This window comes from Triticum urartu, chromosome 3A (genome assembly GCF_056163025.1).
Source record: "Triticum urartu cultivar PI428250 chromosome 3A, HENAU_Tu73, whole genome shotgun sequence".
NCBI classification, from domain to species: Eukaryota; Viridiplantae; Streptophyta; class Magnoliopsida; order Poales; family Poaceae; genus Triticum; species Triticum urartu.
In genome coordinates, this window is record NC_141875.1 from 379,856,311 (window position 1) to 379,866,720 (window position 10,410).

The following is a 10,410-nucleotide window of genomic DNA, read 5'->3' on the forward strand; positions in this document are numbered from 1 at the left end:
TGTAGGTATATATAGGAGGAAGGAGTACGTCGATGGAGCAACAGGGGGGCCACGAGGGGTGGAGGGCGCGCCTGGGGGGGGGGGGGTAGGCGCGCCCCCTACCTCGTGGCCTCCTCCTTTGTTTCTTGATGTAGGGTCCAAGTCTCCTGGATCATGTTCGGCGAGAAAATCACGTTCCCGAAGGTTTCATTCTGTTTAGACTCCGTTTGATATTCCTTTTCTTCGAAACCCTAAAATAGGCAAAAAAAACAGCAATTTTGGGCCGGGCCTCCGGTTAATAGGTTAGTCCCAAAAATAATATAAAAGTGGATAATAAAGCCCAATAATGTCCAAAACAGTAAATAATATAGCATGGAGCAATCAAAAATTATAGATACGTTGGAGACATATCAACCATCCCCAAGCTTAATTCCTGCTCGTCCTCAAGTAGGTAAATGATAAAAAACAGAATTTTTGATGCGGAGTGCTACTTGGCATAATTTCAATGTAATTCTTCTTAATTGTGGTGTGAATATTCAGATCCGAAAGATTCAAGATAAAAGTTCATATTGACATAAAAATAATAATACTTCAAGCATACTAACTAAGCAATTATGTCTTCTCAAAATAACATGGCCAAAGAAAGTTCATCCCTACAAAATCATATAGTTTAGTCATGCTCCATTTTTGTCACACAAGAATGCTCTCATCATGCACAACCCCGATGACAAGCCAAGCAATTGTTTCATACTTTAGTAATCTCAAACATATAAACTTTCACGCAATATATGAGCGCGAGCCATGGACATAGCACTATGGGTGGAATAGAATATGATGATGGGGGTTATGTGGAGAAGACAAAAAAGGAGAAAGTCTCACATCAACGAGGCTAATCAATGGGCTATGGAGATTCCCATCGATTGATGTTAATGCAAGGAGTAGGGATTGCCATGCAACGGATGCACTAGAGCTATAAATGTATGAAAGCTCAACAAAAGAAACTAAGTGGGTGTGCATCCAACTTGCTTGCTCACGAAGACCTAGGGCACTTGAGGAGGCCCATTGTTGGAATATACAAGCCAAGTTCTATAATGAAAATTCCCACTAGTATATGGAAGTGACAAAACAAAAGACTCTCTATCATGAAGATTATGGTGCTACTTTGAAGCACAAGTGTGGCAAAGGATAGTAGCATTGTCCCTTCTCTCTTTTTCTCTCATTTTTTTGGGCCTTATACTTTTTTATGGCCTTTCTCTTCTTTTTTTATTTCCTCACTTGGGACAATGCTCTAGAAAATGATGATCATCACACTTCTATTACTTACAACTCAATGATTACAACTCGATGATAGAACAAAAGATGACTCTATATGAATGCCTCCGGCGGTGTACCGGGATATGCAATGAACCAACAGTGACATGTATGAAAGAATTATGAACGGTGGCTTTGCCACAAATACTATGTCAACTACATGATCATGCTAAGCAATATGACAATGATGAATGTGTCATGATAAACGGAATGGTGGAAAGTTGCATGGCAATATATCTCGGAATGGCTATGGAAATGCCATAATAGGTAGGTATGGTGGCTGTTTTGAGGAAGATATAAGGAGGTTTATGTGTGAAAGAGCATATCATATCACGGGGTTTGGATGCACCGGCGAAGTTTGCACCAACTCTCAATGTGAGAAAGGGCAATGCACGGTACCGAAGAGGCTAGCAATGATGGAAGGGTGAGAGTGCGTATAATCCATGGACTCAACATTAGTCATAAAGAACTCACATATTTATTGCAAAATCTACAAGTCATCAAAAACCAAGCACTACACGCATGCTCCTAGGGGGGTAGATTGGTAGGAAAGACCATCGCTCATCCCTGACCGCCACTCATAAGGAGGGCAATCAAAGAACACCTCATGTTTCAAATTTGTTACATAACGTTTACCATACGTGAATGCTACGGGACTTGCAAACTTCAACACAAGCATTTCTCAAATTCACAACTACTCAACTAGCACGACTTTGATATTATTACCTCCATATCTCAAAACAATCATCAAGCATCAAACTTCTCTTAGTATTCAAAACACTCATAAGAATTTTTTTACTAATCTTGAATACCTAGCATATTAGGATTATTTAAGAAAATTACCATGCTATTTAAGACTCTCAAAATAATCTAAGTGAAGCATGAGAGATCAATAATTTCTATAAAACAAATCCACCACCGTGCTCTAAAAGATATAAGTGAAGTACTAGAGCAAAACTATATAACTCAAATGATATAAGCGAAGCACATAGAGTATTCTAACAAATTCCAAATCATGTATGGCTCTCTCAAAAGGTGTGTACAGCAAGGATGATTGTGGTAAACTGAAAAGCAAAGACTCAAATCATACAAGACGCTCCAAGCAAGACACATATCATGTGGTGAATAAAAATATAGCTCCAGGTAAACTTACCGATAGAAGTAGACGAAAGAGGGGATGCCTTTCGGGGCATCCCCAAGCTTTGGATTTTAGGTGTCCTTTGATTATCTTGGGGGTGCCATGGGCATCCCCAAGCTTAGGCTCTTGCCACTCCTTGTTCCATAATCCATCAAATCTTTACCCAAAGCTTGAAAACTTCACAACACAAAACTCAAAGTAGAAAATCTCGTGAGCTCCGTTAGCGAAAGAAAACAAAAGACCACTTCAAGGTAATGTAATGAAAATTTCGTGAGCTCCGTTAGCGAAAGCAACAGGGGGCCCACGAGGGTGGAGGGCGCGCCTGGGGGAGGGGGGGGGGTTGGCGCGCCCCCTACCTCGTGGGCTCCTCCTTTGTCTCTTGACGTAGGGTCCAAGTCTCCTGGATCATGTTCGGTGAGAAAATCACGTTCCCGAAGGTTTCATTCCATTTGGACTCTATTTGATATTCCTTTTCTTCGAAACCCTAAAATAGGCAAAAAACAGCAATTCTGGGATGGGCCTCCGGTTAATAGGTTAGTCCCAAAAATAATATAAAAGTGGATAATAAAGCCCAATAATGTCCAAAACAGTAGATAATATAGCATGGAGCAATCAAAAATTATAGATACGTTGGAGACGTATCAAGGGGAAGGCTGCGAGTGGTGATACGTCTCCGTCGTATCTACTTTTCCAAACACTTTTGCCCTTGTTTTGGACTCTGACTTGCATGATTTGAATGGAACTAACCCGGACTGACGTTGTTTTCAGCAGAATTGCCATGGTGTTATTTTTGTGTAGAAATAAAAGTTCTTGGAATGACCTGAAAATCAACGAAGAATTATTTTGGAATATATATAAAAAATACTGTAAGAAAGATCCATGTCAGGGGGCCCACACCCTGTCCATGAGGGTGGGGGCGCGCCCCCTGCCTCGCGGGCCCCCTGACGCTCCACCAACCTCAACCCTGACTCCATATATTCACTTTCAGGGAGAAAAAACCAGAGAGAAGGATTCATTGTGTTTTACGATACGGAGCCGCCGCCAAGCCCTAAACTCTCTCGGGAGGGCTGATCTGGAGTCCGTTCGGGGCTCCGGAGAGGGGAATCCGTCGCCATCGTCATCATCAACCTTCCTCCATCACCAATTTCATGATGCTCACCGCCGTGCGTGAGTAATTCCATTGTAGGCTTGCTGGACGGTGATGGGTTGGATGGGATTTATCATGTAATCGAGTTAGTTTTGTTAGGGTTTGATCCCTAGTATCCACTATGTTCTGAGATTGATGTTGCTATGACTTTGCTATGCTTAATGCTTATCACTAGAGCACGAGTGCCATGATTTTAGATCTGAACCTATTATGTTTTCATCAATATATGAGAGTTCTTGATCCTATCTTGCAAGTCTATAGTCACCTATTTTGTGTTATGGTCCGTTAACCCCGAAGTGACAATAATGGGGATACTTACTAGTGATGACCATAGTTTGAGGAGTTCATGTATTCACTATGTGTTAATGCTTTGGTTCGGTACTCTATTAAAAGTAGGCCTTAATATCCCTTAGTTTCCAATTGGACCCCGCTGCCACGAGACGGTAGGACAAAAGATGTCATGCAAGTTCTTTTCCATAAGCACGTATGACTATATTCGGAATACATGCCTACATTACATTGATGAACTGGAGCTAGTTCTGTGTCACCCTAGGTTATGACTGTTACATGATCGATCGCATCTGGCATAATTCTCCATCACAGATCCAATGCCTACGAGCGTTTCCATATATTGTTCTTCGCTTATTTACTTTTCCGCTGCTACTGTTACAATCACTACAAAACCCAAAAATATTACTTTTGCTACCGTTACCTTTTGCCATCGTTACCACTATTATCATATTACTTTTCTACTAAACACTTTGCTTTAGATATTAAGTTATCCAGGTGTGGTTGAACTGACAACTCAGTTGCTAATACTTGAGAATATTCTTTGGCTCCCCTTGTGTCGAATCAATAAATTTGGGTTGAATACTCTACCCTTGAAAACTGTTGTGATCCCCTATACTTGTGGGTTATCAAGAACATTTTCTGGCGCCGTTGCCGAGGAGCATAGCTCTATTCTTTGAGTCACTTTGGATTTATATTTGCTTATCATTATGAAGAACTTGAAAGATTGAAGAACCAAGATTTTTCCCTGAACTACGAGGGGAGGTAAGGAGCTGCCATCTAGCTCTGCACTTGATTCACCTTCTGTTTTGAGTAAGCTTGTGACACCTAAATCTGCTTCTGCTATTAATTCTGATATGTCGCATGTTATTGATGATGCCACTTCGGCTATGCATGATACTTATGATGAAACTACTTCTATGCTTGATACTACTGTGCCACTAGGTGAATTTCTTGATGAACAACTTGCTAGGGCTAGAGAGAATGAAATTATTGAAAGTGATAATATTGATGAAAGTGATGATCAAGATTCTCCCCCTAGATATGAATTGCCTATTGTTCTGGAGCGTTATGTTATGGATGAAGAAACTGCTAGAGACTTTCTTGCCTGCAATGATAGAAGCGATCTTAAGAAATTATTAGCTAAGCTGAAAGAAAAAACTCTGAATGCTAGAATGAAATATGATCCTTCTTATGCTACTTCACCTATCTTTATTACTGATAAGGATTATGATTTCTCTGTTGATCCTGAGTTAATTACCTTGGTTGAATCTGATCCTTTCTATGGCTATGAATCTGAAACTGTTGTGGCACATCTTACTAAATTAAATGATATAGCTACCCTGCTCACTAATGATGAGAAAACTCGCTACTATTATATCCTTAAATTATTTCTGTTCTCATTAAACGGTGATGCTATGATATGCTTTAATTCTCTTGATCCTGGTTGTGTGCGTATTCCCCAGGATATGATTTACTACTTCTCTGCTAAATATTTCCCCGCTCATAAGAAACAAGCTGCTTTAAGGGAAATATATAATTTTGTGCAAATTGAAGAAGAGAGTCTCCCACAAGCTTGGGGGAGGCTTCCCCAATTACTTAATGCTTTGCCTGATCATCCTCTCGAGAAAAATGAAATACTTGATATCTTTTATAATGGACTAACCGATGCTTCCAGAGATTACCTGGATAGTTGTTCTGGTTGCGTTTTCAGGGAAAGAACTATTGATCAAGATGAATTGTTATTGAATAATATGTTGACCAATGAAAATAATTGGACACTTCCTGAACCAACTCCTAAGCCAACTCCGAAGAAAAGGGGTATTCTATTTCTCAGTCCTGAAGATATGCAAGAGGCAAAGAAATCTATGAAAGAAAAAGGTATAAAAGCTGAAGATGTTAAGAATTTACCTCCTGTTGAAGAAATACATGGTCTTAATTCATCACCTATTGAAGAAACACATGGTCTTGATAACCCCACATAGGTTCTCTCTATAGATATGATAAAGCTGAAATCCCTCCTGCTAAGTTTGCTAGCCAATGTTTGGATGAATTTGATAACTTTATGGTTAAGCAAGAAGATTTCAATGCTTATGTTGGTAGACAATTGAAACATAATGCTTATATGATTGAAGACTTGAGTGATTATATGGCTAATGTTAAAGGTGAACTTAAACTTATTAGTAAACATGCTTCTATGGTTACCACTCAAGTAGAACAAGTACTTAAAGCTCAGAATGATTTGCTCAATGAATTGAATAGTAAAAATAATGACTTTGCTGTTAGAGTTGCAACTAGAGGAGGTAAAGTGACTCAGGAACCTTTGTATCCTAAGGGTCATCCTAAGAGAATTGGGCAAGATTCTCAAAGAATTAATATTGATGAACCTAGTCCTTCTAAAAGGAAGAAAAAGAAAAATGATAGGACTTTGCATGCTTCTAGTGAACCTGTTGTAGACAAACCTGAGAATCCCAATGATATCTCTATTTCTGATGCTGAAACACAACCTGGTAATGAACATGAACCTAGTGATAATGTTAATGATTATATTCATGTTGATGCTCAACCTAGCAATAATAATGATGTAGAAATTGAACCTGCTGTTGAACTTGATAACCCACAATCAAAGAATCAACGTTATGATAAGAGAGACTTTGTTGCTAGGAAGCACGGTAAAGAAAGAGAACCATGGATTCATAAACCCATGCCATTTCCTCCTAAACCATCCAAGAAAAAGGATGATGAGGATTTTGAGCGCTTTGCTGAAATGATTAGACCTATCTTTTTGCGTATGCGTTTGACTAATATGCTTAAAATGAATCCTTATGCTAAGTACATGAAGGAAATAGTTACTAATAAAAGAAAGATTCCGGAAGATGAAATTTCCACCATGCTTGCCGATTATACTTTTAAGGGTGGAATACCAAAGAAACTAGGAGATCCTAGAGTACCAACTATACCATGCTCCATTAAAAGAAATTATGTTAAAACTGCTTTATGTGATCTTGGAGCCGGTGTTAGTGTTATGCCTCTCTCTTTATATCGTAGACTTGATTTGAATAAGTTGACACCTACTAAAATATCTTTGCAAATGGCTAATAAATCAACTGCTATACCTGTTGGTATTTGTGAGGATGTGCCTGTTGTCGTTGCAAATGTTACTATTCTAACAGACTTTGTTATTCTTGATATTCCTGAGGACGATAGTATGTCTATTATTCTTGGAAGACCCTTTTTGAATACTGCAAAGGCTGTTATTGATTGCACCAAAGGCAATGTCAGTTTTCATGTTAATGGTAATGAGCATACGGTACACTTTCCGAGGAAACAACCTCAAGTCCACAGTATCAATTGTATTGGAAACATTTCAACAATTACTATTGGAGGTTTTGAATTTCCTCTTACTACTGTCAAAAAGAAATATGATATTCTTATTGTTGGGGACATGCGTATCCCCATTGAGGTAAACTAGTGTTATTCGAAAATTCTCTGGTTTCATGTTATTCAAAATGAGTTTGTTAACAAGACCTGATCAACCTTGTTAGTGGATTCCTTTTGATGAGCATGAGATGGGTGAATTTAGAAAACACAACTCTTTGTACCCTCCTTTTACTTTCTGTTATTTATATTAAATAAAGAAAAGAACAGTATTTTTCTGTCTTTTCTGAATTATCAATGCAATAAAAAATACCCGAAAAATAAAAGTTCTCCAAATGCCCTAAAAATTAAATATGATTTTTTCTAGAATATATGAGAATATCTGGCACTAAAAACACAACAGGGGGAGCAGCCACGTGCCCACGAGGGTGGAGGGCACGCCCTATCCCCTGGGCGCGCCCCCTGCCTCGTGGACCCCATGTGGGTCCCCTCCACTTATTCCAGCTACCACACACTCCTTCCTCCCAAAAAAATCACTAGGCAGCTCAAACCCGAGTCCAAGCTCATCTTGATGCCATTTTCGATCTGCTTGCTCAAAGCTCCATTCACAAAACGGCTTTGGGGGATTGTTCCTTGGTATGTGACTCCTCCAATGGTCCAATTAGTTTTTGTTCTAGTGTCTTATTCATTGCAAATTTTTGCTGCTTAGGTGACCCTGTTCTTGAGCTTGCATGTCAAATTTATATGGTCAAAAGTAATTTTAATGCATGATATAGCCCCTAGTCACTTGTAGGAGTAGTTGCTATCAATATTGTTGAGTTTGGTTCACTTTTACTTTGAAGTTACTAAAAATTTCAGAAATTTTTTAGAGGAGGAAAGATGTTTAGGAAAATGTACCAAGGTGGTTCTTCAAGGAAGCAAGGACCTAGGCCCGCAATACGCGATGCGAACGAGGAACCACCAATAGAAGCTCAAGTGCGGCCTTGTGAATGGTCGTCAGAGGATTTCATGATCCGAGCAGGAATTAAAGAGGAATTTGATGCATATGTGCGTAATGCTGATCTGGAGAGCTTCGAGGAGATAAGTGTCGTCAATACCTCTATTTAACTGATTCATTTGTGAGAAGGTTTAAATTCTCATCGTCACGCAATTCTCAAACTGTCCTGTTTGATCTTTATGATAAATCTTATACCATGGACTTAGAAGATTTTAACACTGCTTGTAAACTCCCACAGCGGGGTAATGTTAGTGAAGCTCGCAAATCTGAATTTAGAGATTTTCTTTCTAGTGTTACAGTGGGGGAATCTAGAGATGTAACACAAGCCACCATAGGGAGCATTCATTTTCCTGCTATACATTATTTTTCTCTCTTCATAGGTAGATGCATAAATGGTAAAGATGAGGCTTGTCACATGTGTGTACCTGATCTTAGCATTCTCAGGAGTGCTGTTTTAGGAGATAAACAATACAACTTGGGGGCTATTGTTGCACGTAGGTTGCATAATAATCATATTCATGTAGATTTCTTTGGTGGAATTTATGCAACTCGTATAGCTAACTTTCTTGAGATACCCATACGTGGAGATGATATTGAGTTGCCTCCTTCTTATATAGATTATGATGCTATGGTTCGTCATCAGTTTGTTGAGAGGAATGATCAGTTTCTCCAGTACCGACTAATCTTTAATAGACAACGCACCTATCATGTCGCTCTCCCTGCTCCTACTTTCTTTGAATTTCAGGCAAAGGGGAGATATGTTATCACCAGGGAGGAGGCGACCGAGTACGAGAGGAGGGCGGAGGCAGCTTGCCTCCAAGCTGTAGCTCATCAGGCAATTGCCGCTGCATCTCAGTACGACCCCAACTATAACTTTGGATATCCGCCAGGCCAGCCGTGGCCATAGACCAACTTAGGCCAAAATCCTAAGCTTGGGGGAGTACGTATTTCTCACCGACATTACATTCATGTTCACACACTCATGCTAGTTGTCGGTGCTCACACTTTTTCACTGTATCATCCATGCTAGTTTATTTCCCTTTTTATGCTTTCTTCTTGTGTGTTTAATAAACCTTAGAAAACCAAAAAAATAGCTGCAACTTTTAATTAGTTTACTTTTCATGCTGTAGTAGTAATTAAAATGAAAACCTAGAAAGATTTCCAGTTCTTCTTTTGCTTGTTGGGAGCTTTCCCGTGTAAATAGTTTTATTTCTTTTCTTGTTCTATGGGGGTCGAGAGGAGAAGACCATAATGAAAATGTTGAGTGGCTCTTATATGCATTATTGTTGATCTAACAAGAGCCCATATTACCTTGTCTTCTCTCTTGGATTGAATGCTTGCAGATTCCATCTTAGTCCAATGCATGTGCACTATTATTATTATCCACACTATTCGGTCGTGCAAGTGAAAGGCAATACTGATGATTATATGATGAACTTATTGAGATGAGAAAAGCTGGTATGAACTCGACATCTCTTGTTTTTGTAAATATGATTAGTTCATCATTCCTGATTCAGCCTATTATGAAATAAACATGTTTGCAATGACAATTAGAGATTGTAGTTGCTTATGCCATGCTTAATTAGCTAGGATATTATAATGGTTTACCTTGCGTGCCAACATGCTAGTAAAATGGTTATGATGTGGTATGATAGGGTGGTATCCTCTTTTGAACGATTCGAGTGGCTTGACTTGGCACATGTTCACGCATGTAGTTGAAAAAAATCAATATAGCCTCCATGATATTTATGTTCATGGTGCATTATATCCTACTCATGCCTGCATTCGGTGTTGATTAATTTTAATGCATGTTCATGACTATTGTCGCTCTCAAGCTGGTCGCTTCCTAGTCTTTTTCTAGCCTTCACTTGTACTAAGCAGGAATACTGCTTGTGCATCCAATTCCATAAACCCCAAAGTTATTCCATATGAGTCCACCATACCTACCTATATACGGTATCTACCTGCCGTTCCAAGTAAATTTGTATGTGCCAAACTCTAAACCTTCAAATAAACATTCTGTTTTGTATGCTTGAATAGCTCATGTATCAACTAGGGATGTCTGTATCTTCCATGCTAGGGGGGTTATTCTCAAGAGGAGTGGACTCCGCTCCTCACTCACGAGAAAATGGCTGGTCACCGGGATGCCCAGTCCCATGCTTTATGCAAATC